The 27465-nt window shown below is 44.9% G+C and overlaps 1 long non-coding RNA gene across 2 annotated transcripts in view; it reads left to right on the top strand.

Moving 5' to 3' along the window:
• Window positions 1-27465, top strand: part of LOC137513503 (uncharacterized) — a 66790-nt gene that overhangs the window by 387 nt on the left and 38938 nt on the right. The window contains exon 2 of one of the 2 annotated variants that reach the window (XR_011020524.1): window positions 21509-21537. The exons of the other annotated variant lie outside the window; for it this stretch is intronic. This is a non-coding gene — a long non-coding RNA (uncharacterized lncRNA). The remainder of the gene's footprint in view (window positions 1-21508; window positions 21538-27465) is intronic. 2 annotated transcript variants of the gene reach the window in all.

Here is a 27465-nt window from a genome sequence, read left to right as displayed (position 1 = left end):
TGAACTATAAAGTAATCCTTCTTTAGACAAAGTTGGAGGGGCAGTGGCGTAGCTAAGGAGCTGTGGGCCCCGATGCAAGTTTTACATGGGGCCCCCCCCAAGCACTCTATACATAACAATTGATACGGCGCACCAAAACCTGCCAATGGCAACTACAGTGTCAGAAGTGCAAGAAGAGGATGGGGAACACTTTCTTAATGATTACTACTATTCAAAGTATCTATAGAAGTGATTAATATGAGCACAGGACCAATAGAGAGCGAATATTGCAATTGAGGGAGTGCCCTTCGGGGCCCCTCTGGCCCAAGGGCCCCGATGCGGTCGCAACCTCTGCAACCCCTATTGCTACGCCCCTGTGGAGGGGTGTCGCAGCACCCTAGGCAAAAAGGTACAGGAGACAAAAACAAGAGCCCAAATAGTGTAGTATGTTAGATAGGAAAAGTGTGAAGAAAATAAATTCTAAATACTACTCACAAAGGCGGGTTGCAAGGGGGAAACCAACCGCAGGAAGCAGGTGGAGACAATGAACCCGACTCCACTCGGGGTGGTCCGGCCAGACCTGGGTGTGGTTGCTCTCCTTATGAAAAGTGACAGCGAACCTCTGTGGTAAGGACCACAGGTGTTCTGTCTCAACCCCTAAAACAGGGGATGTTGGGGTGTAAATTAAGCACAGTTAAAGGGAAAGAGTATGTATAAAATGGTTTAAAACCAGTTTAAAATTATTTGTTCATACAAGAAATTCGCTATTGAGGTAAGCCACCTCACCTTTTTCGATTTTATTTAGCACAGGCTGTGCTAAATAAAATTCTTTGTTCGTACAAGAATTTCTTTATTGAGGAAAGCCACCTCACCTTTTTCGATTTTAAACTGGTTTTTATCCATTTTATACATACCAGGGTACCTCCTTTCCATTTATCTGTCCTTCTTTAGACAGCTGTTTAAAGGACAACTGAAGCAAGAGAGATATGGTGGCTGCCATATTTATTTCCTTTTAAACAATACTAGTTCCCTGGCCATCCTGCTGATCCTCTGCCTCTAATACTTTTAGCCATAGACCCTGAACAAGCGTACAACAGTTCAGATGTTTCTGATATTATTGTCAGATCTGACGAGATTAGATGCATGCTTGTTTCTGGTGTTATTCAGACACTACTGCAGCCATATAGATCAGCAGGGCTGCCTGGCAACTGGTATTGTTTAAAAGGAAATTAATATGGCAGCCTCCATATTCTTCTCACTTCAGTTGTCCTTTAAAGGAAACTTGAAAGTACCTCTGAACCGGGTAAAATGAGTGGAGTCCATGGTGGGCTAGATTACCTCCTCCTGAGTGTCCAGATGCTTCCCATTGTTCTTGGGGTCACTCTCATTCACTACCCCCGGCCCTCTAAGTATTGGGGTAGGAATACACTAGGCAGAATCGCATATGCGTTTTCCATAGCACATAGTGGAAACCGCACATGCGATTCTGCCTAGTGTGTTCCTACCCTGAGATTTGTTCACTCTGTTGAAAAGAATAGTTTTCCAGAAGTTCCCCTGAGTAGCGATGTGTGATTCAGAACTATGCATGTTCCCAAAATTACACGTGCACCCTGAAGTAGGCGCTCGTCCACGATCGCTGTCTTTCATTGCACATGTGCAGTTTGAAACCTGTGTATGCGCAGTTCAGAATTGCTCTGCGCTGCTCGGAGCTCGGGAGGCTTGGGATCTTGTTTTTTTGAAAATTCTAAAAATTGTTTGGACGAAAGGCAGTCAGTAGCAAGCACTATGAATTATGTGCAACTTCCTCTGTAAGGAGAGCTTGCTTCATCATATAGGAAGCTAACGCATTGATAGATGTCAGGGTATGCATTTACATCCTCCTTCCAATCTGCTCTGAGGTGATGATTGCAGTAGCCACTATACTGAAAGGAGAAACGCTGTAAACCTCGGCACTGCCGCAAAATAAGTCATCTTTACTGAAGTAAGAGAATACAGTTCAAAAGGACATAACTCCATGTAAGGGTCTGGACACACTGAAAATCGCAAACGCAGTGCGATGTGATTGCGTTTTTTAATCAGATTTCTACTTGCGATTTTTGTGCGCTTGCAATGTTGCTGAGGCTTTCTTTTCCTAGTTTTCTGATTGTTTACCTAAAAAATGCAATGACTGCATTGCGTTTTTCATGCGTTTCTTTCAAACGCAGCACTTAAAAAGCATGGCAGTCACTGCGATTGCATTTTTTTTCTTTCTAAAAACGCATTGCACCACTGTGTACCGTTCATCACAATTTTCATGATTTTTCAAAAGACTTTGGGATTTAAGAAAATGCATGCAATTTTAAAAACGCAGCGCAAATGCAGCAGTGTGTACAGGCCCTATGACATACTTGTCTTTCTCAGGCTGTGTGGCAGCGTTGGCGGGGACATGACGCCTGATGATTGTTTTGCATGATGCGCTTTTTCAAAGGCTTGAGCCTTTGAAGGACGGGTATGTCTTACACTGAGTCATATATTATTGAACTGTAATCACTTATTTTAATAAAGAGGACTCCTTTTGCAGCAGTGCAGAGGTTTACAGTGTTTCTCCTTTCTGCAAATTACCTAGCATGTAAATGTTTCTAAATAACATTTGACACCTGTTGAAGCCATAAGAGGGTTATTTCACACTCTATACTACCCTGAGAAGATTGCATTTACACTAGAAACTTTTAATAAGCTCAAGCAATAAGTCATTGCTGTCCAATTTAACAGTTTTTGGCATGGCAGAGAAAAGATAAATAACTACATAAGAAGTGCAAACAGAAGATTTGTTTAGAATTGAGTCTGGGGTCTTTGTGATAGAAACCCAGGGACATGTTTTTCTTTTGTTAAAGTGTTCCTGTATTCAGGCATACTTTGAGTAGAACTCCTGGTTAAACTTTTGCCAGTGGCGTAGCTAAGGAGCTACGCGCCCCAGTGCAAGTTTTACACTGCCCCCTAACCCCCATCAACAAGCACTCTACACATAATAATGGATACAGCTCACAAAGACCTGCCAGCTGATACTGTGGTTGAGGAAGGGCCCTTTGGGGCCCCTCTGGCCAAGGGCCCTGGTGCAGATGCAACCTCTGCATCCCCTATTGCTATGCTCCTGGCTTTTGCTTTATTGTGCAAAGTAGGGAAGGACTAGAGCCCGTGCAAGGTTTGTATTACCGTCTCCCCACATAGAGATTTCCCATTATTTCCCATGATGTTTGTCACTATCACTGAGAAAAAAAGAATAAAATAAATCTTCCCAAATTGAGAGCTGACAGTTATAAATATTTTCTTTAGTTTGTTTATTGTCACCTGCCTTTTTGTTGAGGAGATATCCCCCATACTGCATATCCTGGTTACCAGCCCCAGAGAATAGTAAGTGAGGGGAAATCTTCCCTCACTAACCTCGTAAAACAAGTAAACAGAGCCAAAAATGCCAACGCAAATCCATAGCCATGGAAGTGTAATCAAACTTTTATGTAAACCAAACAACCATGGCATTCCATAATCAAAAGATACACTGGCTAGTATCCACAAATACAAATTTGTAATTACTCAAATAAAAACAAATTAAAACTGGGTAGGAAGAAGAAGCACAAGCCCTGAGAAACACTTGTGCTTCCTCCTCCTCCCCGGTATGAATTTGTCTTTATTTCAGTGATACGTCCCTAATAAAGTAATTACATTATTTGTGGATACTAGTCAGTGGAACTAGATAAAGGTTTTGCAGAAGAGGTGATTAATACGGTAAGAAAAGAGGTGGAAGCAATAGACGGGAGTTACTCATCAAGAAAGTAAAACCACATGAAGATAACCACACACTAAAAATCAACGTAAAATACCATTCGCAAATAAAACATGTAAGGAAGATCATAGAGAGACACTGGCCCACACTAAGAAAACATCTAAGGCTACTTGCGCACCAAGACGTTGCGTTAGGTGCTACGTTAAGGTCGAATAACGTGCACCTAACGCAAGGCCTGGTGCTCTTCGATGTGGACGTCAGAGTGAGCCGCGTTGTGCAGCTCACTCTGGCATCTGTGATGCGTACTCTTGGACGCATGCGGCATCACGTGGTCCCGCCGGCCAATCGCCGCACAGAGCGGCCGCACCAGGAAGTAAACACTGCACGTCACAGCGTGCAGTGAATATTAATTAGCCATGTGCCTGGCCGCTCTCCGCTCCTCCCCAACATGACTGAGCATGTGCAAACAGTCTAACGTGGCTTAAGCCGCTGTAACGCCGTAGCATGCTGCACTTTCGGAAGAACGTGCAGCGTTACATGTAACGCAACGTGGGCAGTGTGAACAGCCCACTTGTGTTACATTGCTGTGCGTTGGGGGAGCGTTACAGGCTGCACTAACGTGCGCCTGTAACGTCCCTGTGTGTAAGCAGCCTAAGTCTTAATGAACGGATACTAGAAGAACCATCCATTATCTTTCGTAAGCCAATTACTATAGGCCTACAAGTAGCCACCACTGCAAGGACTGAACTGAGGAAGAAAGCACACAACAGAGGCTTTACCAGATGAGGCAGATGTGTAAACTGCTGCAAGACAAAAAGATATGCAAAAAAATTACCTCAGTGGAAGAGAATAGAGAGGAATACTTGAGTGAGAATTTTATCACCTGCAGCACCAAAGGTATCATATACTGTACCATATGCCCATGTGGCAAAAAGTACATAGGACAAACAAAAAGTGAACTGACTGAAAAGATCAATTCACAGGTTATGAACAATAAAAAGGGTTGGGTGAAACACCCTCTAGCTAAACACTTTAACCCTCTGGGCAATATAATTACATCGCCCAGGAGGGGGCGCAGCACTTTTTTTAAAAAAAAATTATTTTGTATATCATGTAGCGAGCCCTGGGCTCGCTACATGATAGTCGCTGCGCAGCGGCATCCCCCCACCCACTCCGATCGCCTTCGGCGATCAGAGTAAGCAGGAAATCCCATTCAGAACGGGATTTCCTGCTGGGCTTCCCCGGTCGCCATGGCGACGGGGCGGCATGACGTCACCGACGTCATGGACTTCGTGACGTCAGAGGGAGTCCCGATCCACCCGTCAGCGCTGCCTGGCACTGATTGGCCAGACTGCGCAAGGGGTCGGGGAGGGGGGGCTGCGCGGCACGGCGGGTAGCGGCGGATCGTCGGCGATCGGAAGTTACACGCAGCTAGCAAAGTGCTAGCTGCATGTAACATAAAAAAATTACGCAAATTGGCCCACCAGGGCCTGAGAACTCCTCCTGCGCGACATACTCCGAGCTCAGCTCGGGATTATCGCCCAGGAGGTTAAGAACCATCACCATTGCAGGGTGGACAATATTGTCGTCTTTGGACTGGATACTATGGTCTATATGCAATTAGCTTTTTCTCCAGAGTTTTCTCCTAGGAGATAATTTTTCATCTTGTGTTTAACCACTTCAGGACTAAAGCAATTTTCACAAATCAGCACTGCTCCCATTTATTTGCCAATAACTTTATTACTACTTATCACACCTAAATGATCTTTATATTGTTTTTTTTTCCAGACATATTACCGGTAGGCTTTTAGTGAGTGATATTTTTGTTTTGTAATGACCTTATTTTCTATCAATTTTAAAGGGAAAATAAGGGAAAAATATGAAAAAACACGCTTTCTCCATTTGAATCCATTATAGCTTTACAATAAACAGTGCTAACTATAAGTTAAACCCACAAATTTTATTTGCGTATCCATCATGATTTAGATTATGTTCCTAGCACAATGTATGATGACAATATTGTATTTTTAAATTAAGGTGTCTTTTTTTCTGTTTTGTGCTTTTTGCTTTCTCATTGTACATTGTCGATGACAAGACCTTATTTGCAAAATAACAGTAGTATACCCTCATGGCATACATATTTAAAAAGCCAAGTTCCTAAGGTAACAATATAGTTATTTTATTTAATATTCTGTCACTTTGTTTTCATTTTACAAGTCTTGGTTTTGATATAGAATATATGAAAAATGTATTGCTTTTGATTGTTTTGTTACCAAAATAATACACAAGACATAGCCTTGAACCCTAAAACACCTTAAAATCTGTTCTACTACTTATCACGGTTAAAATATTACCACATATGTCTTGTGTAGTTTTACTAATACTTTCTCAAGTTTGATCATAATTTTGAAAATTATTTAATTATTTATTGTAGTATTTTACAACTTGTTCTGGTTAAAATGATACCACATGTGCCTCATTTAGCAACAAACTGGTGGTGCACCCTCCACAACTACACTGGACTTGTATACTCGTCCAGTTAGCCTGAAGTGGTTAGGACAAATTTTCAGCACTTTGCAACACTATTATACTTTGCCTGTAGAAATCCTCTCGATATGCTGGGATTGTATATGTATATCTATGCATGACTCCTGCAACAGAGATTAAGGTTGAATCTCCCTATAAGGCCTCGTTCACATCTAAAATCGTAATCGCAAACAAAAGCGTTTTGCAATTTAGTGCAGCGTTTTTTGCCCCTCCTGGAGCTCCACTGCGGGCAGGGTTTTTGCTTAAACCGCTTTTCTAAGCGATTTTTCCAGTGCAGTTTTTAAATTCACTTCCTGACGCAAGTCAGGAAGTGAACTCTTTGACCCGGAAAATAATAAATACAATGTATTTATTCTTAAAAAATGCGAACACAATTGCTGCACAAAGGGATTTTGTGAGCGTTTTCGAATTTTTCCTATACCTTCTATTGAGGCAAAATCACCTCAAAAATGGTACAGGCACCACTTTGCTGAGTGGATTGTGAACTCTCTCATAGGGAGTCATTGCACAAGCGTTTTAGGGCGATTTTGAAAATCGACAGCGCTTGAAAAAAGGGCAAAACGCCCTTTGTGTGAAGGAGCCCTAAGTGAGATCCTCTTATAAGGAATGCCCAAATCATGTGCTCCCATCCTGCGATTGCATTATTTGGAAAATGAACAAAATAAAAGGTGGGTTTGATCTCATATGGATCAGGGAACTTGCCCTCTTAACCCTCCTGGCGGTTTATTAAAATCCGCCAGGGGGCAGCAAAGCCATTTTTAAATTTTTTTTTTTTCATGTAGCGAGACAAGGTCTCGCTACATGATAGCCGCTGCTCAGCGGCATCCCCCCAGCCCCTCCGATCGCCTCCCTCCCCTGTCGCCATGGCGATGGGCGGGATGACGTCACCGACGTCGTGACGTCAAAGGGGACTCCGATCCACCCCACAGCGCTGCCTGGCACTGATTGGCCAGGCAGCGCACGGGGTCTGGGGGGGGGCGGCGCTGCGGATCGGCGGGTAGCGGCGGCGATCGGATTGCACACGCAGCTAGCAAATTGCTAGCTGTGTGTAGCAAAAAAAAAATTATGCAAATCGGCCCAGCGGGGCCTGAGCGGTGCCTTCCGGCGGCATAGCTCGTGCTCAGCACGGGCTTACCGCCAGGGAGGTTAAGTCAACATGGTGGTGGGCCCATTATTGACTTTGGCGACCATGAGCACTGAAACCCCTCAGTGTAGCAAGCCTGCCACACTGACCAGTGGACGCCTAGAAGCAAGTTGTACTACCATCCACTGGATGAAAGGCCAGGAGGTGACATCATCAAAGGCATGCCACCATGACCCGGAAGTCCAGCACCAGCGAGACGTACCACTACAGGAAGGATTGTGGTGGAGACGGCCTGAGCTACCAGCTGGAGCTCGGCTTTCTGGCAACTTGGCCCCACAGAGATTGGCAAAGCGTGACACTGGGGAACAGCCAGCACAACAACGCAAGCCACAGGGGCCCTGCACGTGAATACTCACCCTGCAGGGGACTGCCATACTACGCACAGTCTGCATTAACCTCCTTAGAGCCTGACTTGTCCGAAAAAAAGCACAAATTGGTAAGGATGAGTCAGGCTTGTCCAGTTATTACAATTACTAACCTGCGGCATCGCTGGAATGTAGGTGGCGATCTCCTCTTCTTCCTCCTTTGTCACTTCCTGTACATCTGCGATCACGTCTCCTAGTGTGTGACTCCTTGTGTTGGGAGCACGAGCAACGTCATTACATCAGGCGGGAAAAAAAAAAAATTGTATTGGATCCAATATAAAAAATTGTAAGTGTAAAAAAAAAAAAAAAAAAACATGGGCAGCGCTACTGCCTGTAGTAGCAAACATTAAAGTAAAAAAAATAAAAGTTAAAAAAATAAAAATATGCATGCTTGCAAGACCGCAACTTGCAAGCGATCCGCAAAAATGCTTACAATATAAAGAAACACTTAAAAAAAAATTGTACCGCTTTTTTTTACAAAAATTGCAGGGAATTAAAACGCCGGGGAGGTTAACTCTCCACATACTGAGGGACACTTGAACAGTACCATTATTTACCTAAGTGCGGAGCAATGCATGTCCTATGCAGGAACACTTCATTAACCACTTGCCGACCGCGCACTCATACCGCGCGTCGGCAAAGTGGCAGCTGCAGGACCAGCGACGCAGTATTGCGTCGCCAGCTGCAGGCTGATTAATCAGGAAGCAGCCGCTCGCGCGAGCGGCTGCTTCCTGTCAATTCACGGCGGGGGGCTCCGTGAATAGCCTGCGGGCCGCCGATGGCGGCTCGCAGGCTAAATGTAAACACAAGCGGAAATAATCCGCTTTGTTTACATTGTACGGCGCTGCTGCGCAGCAGCGCCGTAAGGCAGATCGGCGATCCCCGGCCAATCAGCGGCCGGGGATCGCCGCCATGTGACAGGGGACGTCCTGTCACTGGCTGCACAGGACGGATAGCGTCCTGTGCAGCCCGGAACACCAGGGGGGCCAGGTAGGAGAGGGAGGGGGGGGGATTTCGCCGCGGAGGGGGGCTTTGAGGTGCCCCCCCCCCTGCAACACCGGCAGGCCGGAGCGATCAGACCCCCCCTGCACATCATCCCCATAGTGGGGGAAAAAGGGGGGCGATCTGATCGCTCTGGATGCACCCTGATTTGTGCTGGGGGCTGTAGAGCCCACCCAGCACAGATCACAAATAACAGCGCTGGTCCTTAAGGGGGGGTAAAGGGTGGGTCCTCAAGTGGTTAAAGCAAAAGCACAAGCACTTTTGCACAAGATTTTATATGGACCATTGCATTGTTTTTAGCATTCATTCACATCAGGGGTTGATTGTTTTATAGGATAAAAATGGGATAGAGGGTCCAGTGTCATGAGAGGCGGAATGGGGTTGTTACGGGGAATCTTAGGTGATTTGAGTCCAGGGACCATATGCAATTCACTTTTTCTCCTGATTTTTCTCCAAGTTTATATTTTCACACATTGTCAAAATGCATTCTAAACTTCCTGTGAGTAAGAAAATAATCAGAATAATTCTGACAGTACTTTTTCCACTACTTTTGGTAGTTTTTCATTGTGAAGTGATGAAAAATTTATTTAAACAGAAGATGATAAAATATCACCAAGGCGAAAACCGAGGAGAAAAAGTGAATTGCATACCAGATGTGGTAGTTGTGAGATATTGATGCATAGTCTATCATCCTATAATGGTATGAATGGCAAGGTCATCCACTCTGGTTACCGATCTATTGCATTTCCACACATGTATATATTATCACGTGTGGGTGTAAAAGGTTTTATGTGGGGAGGACCTCGAGGATGTTGTTAATCAGGCCCTGTGTGAGTTGCCCATAGACCTTCATTGATAAGCACTGTGCATACAATGCACATCAAAAATTGCTCCTCTTTGTGACAATTCACTCAACAGCAAAGCACAACACAGGTATAAACTGTAATGTTATTGCAGATCACACACCATAAGCAGAGCACTAAAACATGGCAAGCACAGTGATCTGAAATTCTTGGGGTAGTAATTTAACACCTAAATTGGACACCATTGACTTGGATATGAATGGGATGCCAGGTTCTATTAATGTGCTAATTAAGCCCATAATTGAGAGTTGTGGCAACACTGGATGCCTTCCACCTCAACTTTCCTGCCACGATATTGGGAAATTTCCATAACAGGAACACAAATAAGAAAACCCTGAGAGCAGTGCCTCATTCTAACCACTTAAAAGTGATCCTGTTGTGTCACTAATGGGGCTTTCCGGACATCATGCCTACTGGAGCTTAGGCTGATTTAGGACATAGCTAGTGGGGTCTTGGTTGGCATGGAAAGAGTATGGTCAGGGCTAGAAGGGGATGTGTCTGGATTGTTATACTAGGAAGTCTAACTAAATTTGAGGACCTGCTGGGGCTCATCAAAGCTCTGTAATGATGGTGGGGAGCAGTGCAGAAATGGTAAGGCTACCTTATAACTAGCTATGTTTACAGCAATTCACTACATGATCACTGTAACTCTGCATGTATTGAGTTACATTCAGCTTTACTTATTTCACTGGAATATGTTGTACGGACTGTAAGTATCAGGCATAAGTGGTAAATACTAGATGCAAGACCTTCACTTTGTTAAGCAGGCACTAGAGGGCTAATTTCATAGGCAGTGCACTGGTGGATGGGGTTCCTAACATGCATAGTGTTCCCTTTTTAACTCTACTAATTTTAACTTAGTCACCCCTTTTGGGGAATAGGGTACAAGGAGAGGAAGTGTGTAGTTGTAAATCATTTTCAGCGGTGTCACCAATCAGTTACCCTAGTCAGCATGACCTCTAAATCTGGTCCAGTGCAATGTTTGGTACTGAGTGTAGGTGTAATGACTAGTGGGCAAGTGTGATGAACTACAAATACCAATGATCAGGAAAATACTGCTGTTGTATTCTATAGTTCTGTAGAAAATCGTGAACAAGATGTTTATTACCATGGCACCAAGTCATAAAGCAGGCATTGAGACCCATGGAAACGGTGATTAAAAAAATTGGGTGGTGTAGCTTTCATACCAGTTTGTAATCTTGCTCCCCATATCCCAGCTGCATCTGCCCCACTCAAACATGTCATAATGTTATAGTACAATGTGGGAAATCTGCTCACATTACAAATTTGCTCCTCAAATTATACTGACAACTTCAGTCCAGTGCAGCTCTTTTACATAAAAATTTGCTTGCACGCTCACACACCCTTGTCATTTGAGTGCTGCCCTATTTTCATTTTTTGGGTTACTCCTCAAATTAATGTATACAAAGAAAGAAAAAGTTGATCCAGTAAAGACCGCACCACTGCAACCCTATGCAAAAATATAACAGAGCTTTATTTGATATATAATTTGAACACAGTGTCTAAAACAATTAATTAAAAATAATGCAGCAGGGGTATAATTAGATAATAAATCCAAAAATATTGCACAGGTAAGTAAAGAGCCGCCCCTCAACAACCAATTTTATGCAACAGTAATAATTTGTGTTAAATATAATGCCAAAAACAGGGAACAATGTACGACACAAACCCAATGTAAGGATATGACATAAAGCTTGTATAGCCCAGTAAGCAGTAAAAGGAATGCCAAGGATGGGATGTGACTGATAAAACAGGAAGTGAAAAAGCCAAAGAATCCACACCATGTGCTAGATAAGTGAAAAACAATGGTGCCAAGAAAGTGATACAAGATGTGCACAGTGGTGCAAGTAATAAATTATACGCACAAATATCCCTGTGGTTGCCATGACATCAGTGTTAGCTCCTTTCCCCAGGCTGTCATGTCTATAGTCAACTAAAATTTGATTTAATGGGCAAAGCGTTTGTGTGCTTTCCTAGAGGTGATCCAGTTTCCTTCCACCCTCCAAAAAATATACTGATAGGTGGATCAGCTTACCTTTATATTGGTCCTTGAATGTGGTAGGGAAATTGGAGTACGAGTACCTTTGAGGTCGCATTCACAGTGGGACGTTCTAAAGTCTTATAACGCAGCTTACCGCACTGCAATGCTTATCCTATGGGCCGTTCACAGTGCGCCGTTACAGTCGCATTAAAAAAATATTGCGTTGTGGTAACTCACTGTTTGCAGTACGTTATCTCTTTTTTTTAAAGTCAATATTTATTGAGTTTTCATTTTAATTTACAACACAGGTCGGAACGGTCCGCCTGAACGTTACAACCACATGAACTCCATAAAACAATGAAACGGCTGCAGCAGAACAAAGTTACCCCCCCAATCAGGACATTACCTAGGATATGGTAGCTGAGAATCTCAGATACCTGAATTCTGTTGTTTACTTAACTGAGGTCTAAATCAGTTTCGTTTAACCAGCGGAACCAGATTTTTTCGAATTTTTTATTTGCCCCACGCCTTTCATAAACTTCTTTGAGAGTGCGGACTTCTTTATTTACATAGGTAACCCATTCCGACTCCTTAGGTGGGCTAGGTTGGTTCCAGTGTAGAGTAATTAATTTTTTGGCATAGAATAACAGGTTACGGAATAGGAGTTGCTTGGGGGCTGCCAAAATTTGCGTGTTTATAACACAAAGAAGGTAGTATTTTGGTAGGCAGGGGATGGAAGCTCTTGGAAATAGCTTAAGGACCCACTGCTCAATTTCTGACCAGTAAGTTGAAAGGTGTGGACAGCTCCATATAATGTGTAGAAAACCAGCATCTTGCTGCCCGCATCTGTTGCAGGAGCTAGAGGTTTGTGGGTTAAAACAGTGTAGTTTGGCCGGGGTGAGATACGCCCTGTGTAGCAACTTAAGGGCTATCATCTTGTTTCTGGCCGAGATGCATGAAGTGTAGGTGTATTGCAAAGCCTCTTCCCATTCTATAGGTTCTAAATCTGGGATATCAACCTTCCATTTATCATAAAGTTTTGACATGGAGGGATTAGTAGCCGGGAGGATTGTTTTATACAGTGATGAGAGAGCTTTAGGGAGGTCTTTAAGGGCTGTTTTGGATTCTATGGGGAAGGTAGAGAGCGTAAAAGGGGCGTCATTGGGAGAAAATTGAGCTTGGAAGGCGTGGCGGAGCTGCAGGTATCTAAAGAAATATTTGTTCGTGAGTTGGTATTGAGATTTTAGTTGGTCAAAGGACATTAATTGGTTGTTGTCCACAATATCTTTAAGTCTGTAGATTCCCCTGTCTGCCCAGATTGAAGGGTCAGGTATTGAGAGAAACTGTGGAAGGGAAGTATTATTCCATAAGGGTAGGTATGGAGATGCCCATTCAGTAGGACATTGAGCTTTCTTGACCGACTCCCAAACGGAGATTACCGTCTTCATAGGTGGTGTTAATTTAGGTGAGCATTTCGTTCCCCTATATGGAAGACTAGCCAGGGCCGTATAGGAGCCCATAACTGCCGCCTCAATAGCTGTGGCAGGGTTGTCTGGTGAGCGAGAGAACCACCAGCGGGCGGATACTAAAATAGCCGCCCAGTAGTAATACTTAAATACAGGAAGGCTGATCCCTCCTGCCTCTTTGGGTAGTTGGAGGGTTTTTAGTGCTATTTTAGGGGTTTTTGCATCCCAGAGGCACGAGGTGATAGCGGAGTCTATTTCTTTGAAGGTTTGGTTTTTTATTATAACCGGGGAATTACGGAATATGTAATTAAATTTGGGGAGAAGGTTCATTTTGATGGCATTGGCCCTACCTAATAGAGTGAGAGGAAGATTTCGCCACGCCTTGCATTTGTCCTTAAGTTTCTCCATAGCGGGTTCTAGAATGAGTTTTGGGAAGTCTAGGACGTTTGTAGTAAACTTAATTCCAAGATATTTTATTTCAGATACCCATATTAATTGAGACTGTCCACCAGAGGGAGGGGGGGCAGGGTCTATTGGAAGGACCAGGGATTTGGACCAGTTTATTTTAAGGCCAGAAAAGAGGCTAAATTCTTGGATAACCCTAAGGGACATCTCCAGAGAGGGACCCGGGTCGTTGAGGTACAGTAGCAGGTCGTCTGCATTCAACTAAATCTTTTCTTGTAGTTCTCCTATCTGCAGGCCTTTGATTGTACTATTAGCTCTGATCTTAATAGCCAGTGGCTCTATTGCCAGTGCGAAGAGGGAGGGAGACAGGGAGCAACCCTGCCTCGTCCCTCTTCCCAGTGGAAAGATCTCTGAGGTCAAAAGACCAGTTTTGACCCTGGCTACAGGAAGGCAGTAGAGCGCTTGGATCCATTTCAGAAATTTGGGCCCAAACCCGAACCGGCGTAGTGTCTCTATGAGGTACTTCCATTCCACTGAATCAAACGCTTTTTCAGCGTCAAGGGAAGCGATTACCCTGGTTCCTGAGTTGTCATGTTTAATACTGAGGTTTGTCATTAAACGACGGATATTGATATCAGTTTCCTTCCCCGGAACAAATCCTGATTGATCAGGGTGAATTAAGGAGGGGAGGATTTTGTTAATTCTTGTAGATAGTATTTTGGCTAGTAATTTGTAGTCTGTGTTCAGGAGAGAGATTGGCCTGTACGATGAACAGCTAGTAGGGTCTTTCCCTGGCTTAGGGATTATTATTATGAGTGCCTCTGCCATTGATGTAGGTAGTGGCTCGTCTCTTTGAGGGAGATGATAGAGATCTAGGAGACGAGGAGCTAAGGTACTACGATATTTTTTGAAGAATTCAGGTGGAAGACCATCCGTGCCGGGTGACTTATTTGTGGGCATAAGGTCTAGTGCAGTGTCAAGTTCCTCTCTGGAGATGTCCCCCTCAAGATATTCCCTCTCAGAGGGAGTAAGCATAGGAAAATGGATACCATTTAAATAATCAGACATCATAGAGTCAGTATATTGGGCTGAGGATGCATACAAGGCCGAATAGTATTCCTTGAAGACCTGGTTAATTGTTTGAGCGTCGTAGATAGGGGTATTGTGTCGGTCTGTGATGACAGAAATATGTGGGATAAATCTTTCCTGACCTATGAGGCGGGCTAGCAAGCAGCCAGTGTTATCACCTTGCTCGTAAATACGAATTCTCTGGAGTTTAAGGTTAGAGTGAGCCGTGTTAGATTGTTTGCTTACAAGTACAGAAAGGGCTTTCTGCCACTGAGAATAGGATTCTGGAGTTTGTTTACTAATGTAATCCACTTCTGCAGCCCCAGCCGCCGCCTCTGCATTTGAAAGGAGCATTCTGGTCTGGTCCCTAGCGTATTTTATACCTGAGGTAAAGGAGCCCCTTACCACGGCCTTGTATGCATCCCACACCACTTGTGGTTTAGCTGTCTTTTCGTTTTCTTGCCAGTAATGGGCAATAGGCTTCTTAATGACTTCTTCTACAAACTGGTTATTCAGCCAGATAGGTGAAAGTTTCCACACTGGGCGAGACACCGGACCTCCAATCTTTAGAATTAGCTCCAGGGGGGCGTGATCTGAGACCCCTCGAGGGAGGAGCCTGAGACCAGCCACCCCAGGGGCCAAGTCCGAAGAGGTTAGGAACATGTCTATTCTGGAGAGGGTCCGGTGTGAGGTTGAGTGGCATGTAAAACCATTAATGGAAGGGTATCTGGTCCGCCATATATCTATTAAGCCTGAGGAGTCAACCCAATGTTTAAATATTTGTGAGTCTTTATTAGAGGGTATAAGCCTGTCCTTCTGGGAAGAGATCACCATATTAAAGTCTCCGCACAGCAGAGTCCTGCCTCTGGGCCACCTATTGGTATATTCTATAATGTCTCGTAGCAGTTGAATGTCCGCAGGAGGAGGCAGATAGAGGCCTACTAAATTTACCTCAGTACCATGAATGTTGGCATGGATTATAACATACCTGCCAAATGTGTCTATTTTAAGGTCCAGTAGTTGGAAAGGGCATTTCTTGTGAATAAGGATTGACACACCTCTGGCATAATTGGAAAAGGTAGAGGAATAGTAAGCTGATATATATGGCTTCTTTAATGCCAGGACTCTGCTGCCCGTAAGGTGGGTTTCCAGAAGGACAGCTATATCAGGTTGGTAGTCACGTAAGTAGTTAAATACTAGGGCTCTCTTGATTTTGTCGTTAAGACCTCTGACATTCCAGAGTATTACCTTGGTATTAGTGATAAGGAGAGAAGCACGTTATAGCATGGTATCGCAATATCTCAGACATTGGATTATTAATGTGGGGTGGGAAAACCCAGGGTACTTTGAGCTGCTGCAGTAAAGACAGTACATTTACATTCATATAATACAACTTATTTACACCCACTGAAGACCGAGACAGCGTCTTCATGTCCCCGCTCCCTAACCCACCCTGCCTCAACCCTTAAACTAGCTGAAGCTTATTCCCTGAACTTAGTAACCTGTGGTGGCTAAACACTCCACTAACTATAACTATGAGCCGTGGATGTTAACTTAAACAGCAGGAAGGAACCTCAGTCGTCCCCTCGCTTTCAGGGGTTTTGCCGGTGTAGAAAGATTCCCCCTGCAGGATACACAGGAGGTCCGCAACTGTCATGTGTTGATAGGGGCCCGAGCCCGGCTAACTAGGCAGGCAAGTCCCAGGCCTGTTGTTATTAGGCCTAAGTTCCGGAGGCACTGTTCGCAAAGATCAGGGCAAAGTTCCAGTAGTGGAGGGAAGTAAATTTTGTGTAGGTTCGGATGATAAATCGCCTCCCCCTACTGTCGCGGCTACCAAAAGTATGTTCTCCCATATCAAAGACGGGGGCCCAGAATTGTGCAGTGCCGGGCTCGCCTTAGAGGAATTGTGCGGGTACTCACTGTGATCCTTGGAGCAGGTAGGAATTGCGGGGGAGTGAAGAGCCCGCCGGTTAGAAAGAGGGCAAGTAACTTGGACCCTCAACCCTGCACTGTGTCAAGCCAGGCGGAGGCAGCATCAGGCGACTGGAAGAAGCGTAGGGTTTCTCCATCCTGTACTCTCAAGCGTGCTGGAAAGAGCATGGTGTAGGGTAGGCCCTTGGTACGCAGGCGAGATTTTACGTTCTCGAAGGTCTTCCTCTTCTTTTGGGTCTCCGGGGAGAAGTCCGGGAAGAACATTAGTCGGGTATTCTCATATGTTATGTCCTGGAGTCTTCTGGCCTCCCGGAGGACCGTGTCTCGGTCCTGGAAGTTTAGCAACTTGAAAATAAATGGACGTGCGGGGGAGCCGGGAGGGAGAGGTTTAGATGGAATGCGGTGTGCCCTCTCCACTACAAAGCATGTAGAGAAATTGGCGTCAGGCATTAGGCGCGTGAGTAAGGCCGTAATGAAAGTTACCGGGTTGTCCCCTTCGCTTCCCTCCGGGAGGCCCATAATGCGGACGTTACTACGTCTATTCCTGTTCTCGGAGTCCTCGGCCCTTTCTTCTAGTCGTTTGACTTTGCGTACCAGTTCGGCCGAGGTTGTTGAGGCTACGGCAGAGGAGTCTTCGAGGTTGCTTATTCTCCGCTCAGTCTGCGTGACTCTTTCACGGATAGTGGAAACATCCTGACGGAGCGTTGTCATTTGGGACTGCAGGTAATCAATTTTGGTACCGAGGGTGTCCCCTGTGGAGCTGATCAAGTCTTTGCACGCTGTTATAGCAGCCATGAGTTGTGTGAGATCCGGCTGCTCCTCCGCCGCCATTGGTGCTGGGGTCTGTGTGGCCTTCACCCGGGCTGCAGGCAAGATGGCGCAGGTCTGGATGCCTCGTGACTTGCCTGGTTTAGTTTTCTTCTCCGGCGGGTCCTCTCCGGTCGCCCCTTTCGTCATAGTCTCTCCACCGGTTGCAGGGATAGTTCCGCCGGCTTAGAGTTACTCAGGATTAGTAAAAATACAGGATTTAGAGCCGGTTGGGAGAGGTTCAGACGGGAGCTCTGGAGTTTAGCGTCCGCTCAGACTGCGTGCATAGCCACGCCCCCAGTACGTTATCTCTTAACGCAGACAGGTTGCGACTTTAACGTCGCATTAAACCACAACGTCCCACTGTGAATACAGCCTGAGGGAAAGTTAGTGTGTGACTCATTGTGCCCGATCCAATTCACTTTTTCTCCCATGTTTTCTCCTGTGTGATATTTTTCATATTAACCACTTTGTCCTCCTTGACGTATAAAAACGTCAAGGAGGACAGGCGCGCTCCCGCGGCCGATCGTGCGAGTGCACGCGCACTTCCGGCCGCGGATTCGGTAGCCCAGGAATCAATGTATCAGGCTATGGTGCCCGATCACTGATTCCTCTCCCCCGCTGAAAAAGCGACAGCTTCTCTCGGAAGCTACGCTTTTTCTGAAGCTATGTCCCTCTAAGCGTACATTGTACGCTTAGAGTGACGTCATGTAAACAAAATCGAGATTGCCATCTTGTGGCCAAACAGTAAAACTACAAGTAAAAGAAAAAAACATTACAATACACAAATATTTCCCCAAATAAAACACTATTTATATCCCACCCTCCCAAAAATGCCCCCATAAAATGTTTAATAAAAAAAAACAAAAACATTACTATAAAAAAAAAACACATAAATATTTACCTAAGGGTCTAAACTTTTTAAATATCTATGTAAAGATGAAATATTTCTCTCTATTTTTTTTTTTTATAAGCTTGTAAATAGTGATGGATGCAAAACGGAAAAAATGCTCTTTTATTTCCAAATAAAATATTGTCGCGATACATTGTGATAGGGACATAATTTAAACGGTGAAATAACCGTGACAAATGGGCAAATACAATACGTGGGTTTTAATTATGGAGGCATGTATTATTTTAAAACTTTAATGCCCGAAAACTGACAAATAATGAATTTTTTCATTTTTTTTTTCTTATTCTTACTGTTAAAATGCATTTACAGTAAGGTAGCTCTTAGCAAAATGTACCCCCCAAAGAAAGCCTAATTGGTGGTGGAAAAAACAAGATATAGATCAGTTCATTGTGATAAGTAGTGATAAAGTTATAGGCTAATGAATGGGAGGTGAACATTGCTCGGATGCATAAAGTGAAAACGACTGAGAGCTTAAGTGGTTAAATAAAATGCATTTTAAGCCACCAGTAGGGAACACAATACTCAGAATAATTTTGATAGTACTTTTTTACCTACTTTTTGGTATATTTTTAAAAATTGAGTGCAAAAGTTATTTTAAACAGAAGATTAAAAATCATCTCCTAGGAGAAATGTAGGGGAAAACTGAATTGTATCAGACCCATTCTGTGTTGATGTGGGAAATGTGTGAGCCAGGGGTTTAACTAGAGGGGAGCAGCACCTGCAATCGCAGGGGGGCCCAGAGCAATTCAGCTTGAAGTGAGCAACTGTGGTTTCCCATGATGCATCACTTCCAGCAAAATTATATTCGGCATTGCTTATTCAGTAATAGGGCTTTTCAGTTTCTTTTAGCCCCTTATACTTTCCTAGTAGTTCTTGGTCACTGTGAGCTATATGGGTATTCTGTAAGATAAGTTTTGTGAATGAGCTCAACAGCTGAGCCAATTGTCTCTGAAATAACCAATTATTCAATAGAATGAGCACAGCCAGGTATGATTTCAGGCAGGCATTTGGAACACATCAATATGACTTTAATTTACTAACACAAAGAATTGCACATCATCTGTGCACACCCACCTACAGTTTTTTATTTTATGTAAGTAGTGTGATAAGTAGTGGGGAGAAAGTAGAGATGGCCCGAACTTCCGATTTTAGGTTCGCGAACCTACCACGAAAGTTCGGTTCGCGCGAACTTTGGCGAACCGCAATAGACTTCAATGGAGAGGCGAATTTGGAAAATTAGAAAAAAATATGCTGGCAACAAAAGTGATGGAAAATATGTTTCAAGGGGTCTAATACCTGGAGGGAGACATGGTTGAGGGGAATAGACATCAAAAGTCCCGTAAAAAAATCTGTATTTGACACAAAGCAGTGTTTTAAGGTCAGAAATCTCATTGAATGTTCATTTGCAGGCCTACACTGCTTTACAACATCAGGAAGTGTAATCCTCCCTCTCTCCCTACCTCCCTCGTCCTCCTCCGGAGGAGGGTCTTGTCTTCCAGGGAATTGTGAGCTGGCTTTTGAAATCCTACATACATATGCCTGGAATCTAACCCAGGTCTAGTGCTTGGTAGGCAGCTCTCCTCACCAGTATACCACCACCAACACTACATGCTGAAGCCAGCCTAGCATGTACCATTATGATATATCCAAGAGAAAAATGAGCTTGCTTAGGGATTTGTAGGATGTCAAAAGCCAACTCATATACATTGGCCAGGAATCGAACCCAGGCCTACCACTTGGTAGGCTGCTATCCTAACCATTATACCACCAACACAACACACTACAATGCTACATGCTGAAGCCAGCCTAGCATGTACCATTGTGATATATCCAAGAGAAAAATTAGCTTGCTTAGGGTGTTGTAGGATGTCAAAAGCCAACGCACATGCATAAATTTGCATTACAAATTGCATACATTTGCATCAACTCAAAGTTATTTGCATCTACTTGACCATCACTAGTGCATTGTCTTCATTTGCTACGCCTGCTTCCTAGAGTTTTTAATGCATTCCAATTTGCAGCTGCTGCAAGATGATAACAGTGGCATTCACTGCTAGCTGGGAAAGCCGATGCAATCTTGCAGTGGCTGCTCGGTGGGCTTGTGTGACAGGAAAAGTGGCTGCAGAGGCCAGTTTTTATAGTCCATGTGTTGTAAAGATCCGTTTACTCATTGCCTCCCATGCAGTGCTTCAGCTTCCATTCCTGTTCCGCTGGGCTCCTGTGTCCGGAAAAATAGCAGCAGACTCAAACTTGCGGTCCGTTCTGCAGAGCATGTGGAACGGATCTGTTTGAATGGACCAATGTAAAAGGATCCATAGGTTAACATTGGATCCATTAGCATCCATTCGGATCCATTCCGTTACAATTGGCATATGGACGTTTTTTTTAGTGCCAGCGTGGCCCATGCTTTATTGACTATCACAGCCCTTCTGCCTGCAATAATATTTGTCATGACTGCGATCCTTTAATACACACATTTTCGTTTCCTGCTAATAAGAGCATTGGTAGATCACATGGAAGAAGCTTAAGCGCATATTTCCATTACATGCGGTGTCCTGAAACCAATGCACGGCAATAGAACAGTTTCCATGGTGGGCATTACGTGCAGAGTGGTGCAGAACTGTAAAAAATCTGCATGATGCAGATTCTCGCACAGCAGCATCCGCCCGCCGTCCCCTCCATGCACTTCCACATCTCCAGATGCAGAAGTGACGTGAACGGCAGCGGAAGTGATGCGAGGTAGCCGAATTCACATCACTATTACAATGGAAAAGGGCCCTTAGGGAAAAAAAGCATATAAACGTTGCAGGGATTTGAACCCCTTCCTGACAGGCAGGAGTGCCAAACACCAAGGTTTTTTTTACTTTTTTTTTTTTTTTTCTCCCCCAAACAGGAGTGGCTAAAAAGCAAAACCTAAGGGTAAGTCTGAAATTCAGAGTTTCTCTCCGTAAAAGAAAAAACACACAATGGAGGAAAAACAAATGACAGTTCCTGAAAACTGCATCTGCAGGAAATATTTGTCCCTTTTACAGTGTCACATTATTGTTTCTTATACAGTTTGTCCTTTCCTAAAGTCCCAGCTCATAGGTTAATGACGTTTTTTTCCTATTGTTCAAAATGTAGATTCCGGTTTCTAAAACCAGAGAAGAAACTGCACTACTCTCCGGTGCATACACATTTTCTTTCAAAACTACCGGTATTCTTTTATCTTGTCAAATTATAATCTGCATGTAATGCATTCTTCTTTCACTGCAGGGGTACTCTCACATCCAGCACAACCACAGGTACGTTCTAATATGGTCTACTCATAATAACCCTGTAATATACTTTTCTTTTCTTCTTCAGGAAATAGCAAACAATTCTTGCATACAGGCAAGTAGATCTATGCTATTCATTTCAGTTGTACAGTTAAAGGTTTTGAGGGTTTTCTCCTCACCCTTTCTTCTATTAGCTGGTATTAGGGAATTTGGGATGTTCCCAGTTACTCCAGTCAGTGGCTGCAGGCATTCTGCGCTTGAGCAGTTCAAGTCTTCGTAAACTGCGCAAGAGTAGATGCTCCTGGCCACAGGAGTGCGATCACGAGAGGCGTGTGGTGAGTCTGCGCTTGCAAAGTCTGCGACTTGGCTGGGGTGGTGATCTTATGGAGGTGACAGCGGCACTCTGGAGGACAGCTGAACTGCAGCACTGGATCAGATAGACTTCTAAGGGCTGGAAAAAAAGCTTAATCTTAATCTTTCCCCTTGGATAACTTTTAATCACTCCTGCTGTCTCTTTCTAATATTCCTATGACTTTCCTCCATTTGCTCTGCCCATCCACTGCATTCTACTTTTATTCCTCTGTCCTGGGCATCTTTTTCTCACAGTTACATAGTTACATAGTTATTTTGGTTGAAAAAAGACATACGTCCATCGAGTTCAACCAGTATAAAGTACAACACCAGCCCGTCCCCCACATATCCCTGTTGATCCAGAGGAAGGCGAAAAAACCCTTACAAGGCATGGTCCAATTAGCCCCTAAAGGGAAAAATTCCTTCCCGACTCCAGATGGCAATCAGATAAAATCCCTGGATCAGCATCATTAGGCATTACCTAGCAATTGTAGCCATGGATGTCTTTCAACGCAAGGAAAGCATCTAAGCCCCCTTTAAATGCAGGTATAGAGTTTGCCATAACGACTTCCTGTGGCAATGCATTCCACATCTTAATCACTCTAACTGTAAAGAACCCTTTCCTAAATAAATGGCTAAAACGTTTTTTCTCCATGCGCAGATCATGTCCTCTAGTCCTTTGAGAAGGCCTAGGGACAAAAAGCTCATCCGCTAAGCTATTATATTGCCCTCTGATGTATTTATACATGTTAATTAGATCCCCTCTAAGGCGTCTTTTCTCTAGACTAAATAAACCCAGTTTATCTAACCTTTCTCGATAAGTGAGACCTTCCATCCCACGCATCAATTTTGTTGCTCGTCTCTGCACCTGCTCTAAAACTGCAATATCTTTTTTGTAATGTGGTGCCCAGAACTGAATTCCATATTCCAGATGTGGCCTTACTAGAGAGTTAAACAGGGGCAATATTCTGCTAGCATCTCGAGTTTTTATTTCCCTTTTAATGCATCCCAAAATTTTGTTAGTTCACTCCCAAAAACTACCAAAAACTACTCCACAGCCACACACTGTAAGGGCTCCTTTCTATATGCAACGCAGATTCCCTTGGGGTGCCGCTTGTGATCGCATTAATTATAATGAATGGGATTGCAGGTGCAAATGGGCCTTAATGCAGGCATGGAGGTATGGAAACCTCAGACAGTGCCAGTGGTGTAGCAAAAGAGCACAGAAAAACGCAAAGGAATCCTGACAAGTGGAAACCGTCCCATCCACTTGTATTGGCTATGCAAATTCTCATGCGTCAAATGCATGCGAATTCGCGATAGTGGAAACGGGCCCTAAATAATAAATGAGACCCATGGCTGAATCTGGAATTCTCTGGTGAGCAATGGCATAGGGTGTGTGAGCTGGTGCAGAAGAATTCCTTCAATATATGAACTCACAGAGAGAATTTTAAACTTGTCTCAGGATGGTACAGAACACTGGTCAAGCTACATTGAATGTCTGAGTCACACTCTGAGACCTGTTGAACACGTTTAATTGCAATTGGAAATATCCTTTGTATTTGGTGGTCTTGCCCCAATATGGTAGGTTTCTGGAGACAAGTAGGACATTTATCAGTATGCAGTAAAAGCTTGCACAACTCTACGCTGCAAGCTGGCCACAACTCCATCGGTCAAGTTTTGGCTTGAACGCATTAAACAAATCCAGGAGATTGAGCAACTTATGAAATGTGGTGTTCAAGCAGTGGTCTTATCTTTTTTGTAGAAAATTACTTAGCATCTCTGGGGACTCTCTTGATGTTGTAACTAGGCAACCAATTACATTTACTGAAGTACAATGTATCGCATTTTCAATGTCCAATGTATATAAGCTGTGTTCTATAGTCTGCCAGTATTCAGGAATCAGTCTGATGAAGGCCTTATTGACGAAAGCTTGCTGCTTTTCTTCTAAGTTGGCCAATAAATGGTATCATCCTGATTCAAAACTTTTTGCACTTATGGCAACCAAAAAAGACTAGCTTGATAAATTCATAGTCACATGGGCTGTTGTGATAAGTGTAAGTAACGTAAGTCATGTCAGCAAGTTGACCTATATATAAATGTGTGGGGGACCTTGGTGGTGGGTTTCTGAACGTATTGGGGCGCAGATGACTGTTAAATTTTCAAAATTGCATATACAAAAACCTGAATATTTTTTTCTGCCTGCTAAATATACCCCCCTTTACTCTCTATCTTGATCACTCTACCCTTTTTTTTGTGGGGGGGGGGGGGGGGGGGATACGTAAAGGGTCAGCTTAGGCATCTGGTAAATATAGACAAAAGTGCTAGCCTGGACTCACTCTTAATCAAGGTTGTTGATATTTACTAGCAACCTTGTGTGAAAAAGTAATGATTTGTAAGATAATGTTAAAGTGGATAGATCATGTACTACAGTAACTGCAAATGTCTGATATTCACTGAGAATCTCTACAGTGATGTCAGGATAAAGTATATTCAGTAACACTATAACAAGGCGGCAAATAGACTGCAACAGCACTTTTATTTGGCTTGATGAAGTGGGCAGGGTCCCACGAAACGCGTTGCCTGTGCTTAGTTTTCAATTAAACTTCCTTACCTAAAGTGAGTTTGTCGTCTGTGAGGTAAGCCACCTCATCTTTTTTGTTTTATTGATTTTAGAGTGTTTTATATACATTGGGCGCCTCTTTTCCTTCTACTGTGCCTCAATCCCCCTGCCCTCTGGGGAGGGGAGCCTTGTGCACCTGATCCAAGGTGAAATTGCATCACCTATGGTATTCAAGGTGCACAGGTTTTTTGCTTAGAGAGCGACCGAACCCAGGATTGCTGGTATACCTGAGTGGAGTCAGGTTTAAGATACTCCACCTCCCTGAAGTGGTTGGTTGCCCCTTGTGCAACCCACCTTTGTGAATACCCTTTTTACAGAGGTACCTTTGATACTCAATAATTGTGACGTACTGCACCATTTGGGCTCCCGTTGTCTTTGTTTTTTTTTCCCCTCCAGCAGGTGCAAACGCAGGATTTTTAAGGGGGGGATTCCTGAAAGGTCCAGAAGCACTTATGTCCCTGAGTGCTTCCGAATACAGTTGGCTTCATACTGCCCGTGCCCAAAAGTGCGCTGGCGTATTACGGAGCTGCCTAGCTTTGGAAGTACTCAAGGACACAAGTGTTTCTGAGGGCTTCTGGTAGCAGCAAATTTGAACAGGGGACAGCGCTGGAACAACTCCCCGAGAGAGGAACGGGAGATGGACTTAGTTTGGACAATTCAGTGGAATATGCCACATAGTGTCACATAGCGCAAGTGATACCCATATGATGCAGGGATATATGCATCTGCGGAAGATTGCGGCGCTATATAAATACTAAATAATAATAATTTGCCTCACCAGGATTGCACTTTTATTTAGCTTTCCTGTATGACAAGAAGACACAGCCAGCCAGCACTAGGGGAAGAGCTGGCGCTGACCTGGCTGCCACGGCACACAGGAGCTCCCAACCCTTTTCTCCTTTTTGTTACATCCTTGCTACTCTTAGCCAGTTTTTTTTGTTTATTTTTGTTGTTTTCTCTTACTTAGTAGCAGTAGTTTACTGTTTAGTGTTTTTGGTGGTTCGTTTTGCGTCCTGGCCGGTGTTTTCTGGCGACTGTGTCCAGCTTGTGCAGCACAACACAGCTGCCTACCTCCAGCGCGGTCAGAGTCGCTGCAACCGGCAGCCCTCCGGACTCAGGCTCCCACCAGCGGCGGAGCTCCAGGCAACCACCGTAGAAACTCCTGCAGCAGCCGACACCCACTCCACGCTGCCAGCGCTTCACCGGCGGTCATCTTTCGGAGGGGCCAGGATTCATACTCGCTGCTGCCCCGGGCCCGGCTGGGCCACCCACGTTGCCATCGAGCGTCCAACAGACTCACTGCTGCCTTGTCCCTTCGCAGGTCTGCCTCTGGAAACCGCAGTCCTTGATTGCCACAGCTTCCTGGACTGTTCCCCCCGGCAACCGGCCTCCACTCTACTCTGCACGGAGCAGCCGCAGCCCACGTGCTCTCCACATGCCCTGGCTGGCGGCCGCAGGCCACGTGCGCCTCCACCACCGCAGTGCCCCCACGGCCATCTACTCAGAGCTCGCCCCTCCAGCTTCGCGGACTGCAGCTCTCCCCACCACAGGGCCCTTTTCACCAAGTTGGAAGCACCAAGACATCTGCCGGCCCGGAGCGGCCACCCACAGCACTGAAATCCACCACCCGATTGCTCTTCGCCTCCAGCTCTTGCAGCCATCTTGCAGCTGCCCAGCCGCTCAAGCCAAGCACACATCAGGTGAGAGCACTACTGCAGGGCCCGTAAGGCTAAAGTCTGGCCACTTATGCACACTTGCCTTACATCTGCATCATATACAGCCGCTGTCTCTTTGCCTGAGCATCTGCCTGCTTGTGGCTCATCTGCCTGCCTGCTACCTTGCTTCCTGCTCCGGCCTGCATCATAACTTGTAAGAATACTTATTTCTGGCCATTTGTACCGTGCAGTTGTCTATGCCCTCTGCAGCCCTTATGATCTCTGGTATAGACTGTTTTTGCACTGCTCATGTGGTGAACTCTATCGCTCTGCTGTACTGCACTGCTCACGTGGTGAAACTGTATCGCACGGTTCACGAGGTGGACTGTACTGCACTGCTCATTTGGAGGACTGTACAGCGCTCATTTGGGGGACTGTATTGCACTCGCCTCTACATCTGTGTAACACTGCTGATTGACTGTTACTGCACATGCCCCTTACATCTGTGTCGCACTGCGGATGGACTGTTATTGCACATGCCCCCTACATCTGTGTCGCACTGCTGATGGACTGTTATTGCACATGCCCCTTACATCTGTGTTGCACTGCTGATGGACTGTTATTGCACAGGCTCTTTACATCTGTGGCGCACTGCTGATGGACTGTTACTGCACATGCCTCTTACATCTGTGTCACCCTGCAAATAGACTGTCGCACTAACAATCGCCACAAGGGCTGTCGATCAGGTGTTCGGGCGAGGCTGAAGAGAAGAGGCCTGCGGTCATCCATCCCCGTGGTCCTCTTAGCAAATGTTCGCTCCCTCCCTAACAAGCTGGATGAACTGAGACTCCTCAGCGACAAGAGAGAACTCGGTAACAACACCCCAGTCTTTTGCTTTACCGAAACGTAGCTTCATGACGACATCCCTGAGAGTGCCCTCCAGCTCCCAGGCTTCAGCCTCATCCAAGTAGACCGTGACAGCACCCTCTCTGGGAAAAAGAAAGGGCGCGGCATCTGCTTCTACATTAGCTCCGTCTGGTGCCCAAACACCTCTGTACTGGCCAAGAAATGCACACCAGAACTTGAACTACTCCTCATGAATTGCAGGCCAACCTACTCGCCCAGGGAGTTCTCCTCCTACGTCCTCGAGGGGGTGTATATCCCTCCTGATGCAGAGGTAAATGCTGCCCTGCGTGATCTCAGTGATACCATCATGCAGTGGGAGACGGCCCTCCTGGACTCGATGTTCATTATCTTGGGGGATTTCAACAAGGCCAACCTCCGAAATGAGCTGCCCCACTCCCACCAGCACATCACCTGCCCCAC

The sequence above is a fragment of the Hyperolius riggenbachi genome, chromosome 1 (genome assembly GCF_040937935.1).
Source record: "Hyperolius riggenbachi isolate aHypRig1 chromosome 1, aHypRig1.pri, whole genome shotgun sequence".
NCBI classification, from domain to species: domain Eukaryota; kingdom Metazoa; phylum Chordata; class Amphibia; order Anura; family Hyperoliidae; genus Hyperolius; species Hyperolius riggenbachi.
Note: the sequence above shows the minus strand (reverse complement) of the source record. Positions and strands in the feature narration are given on the sequence as shown.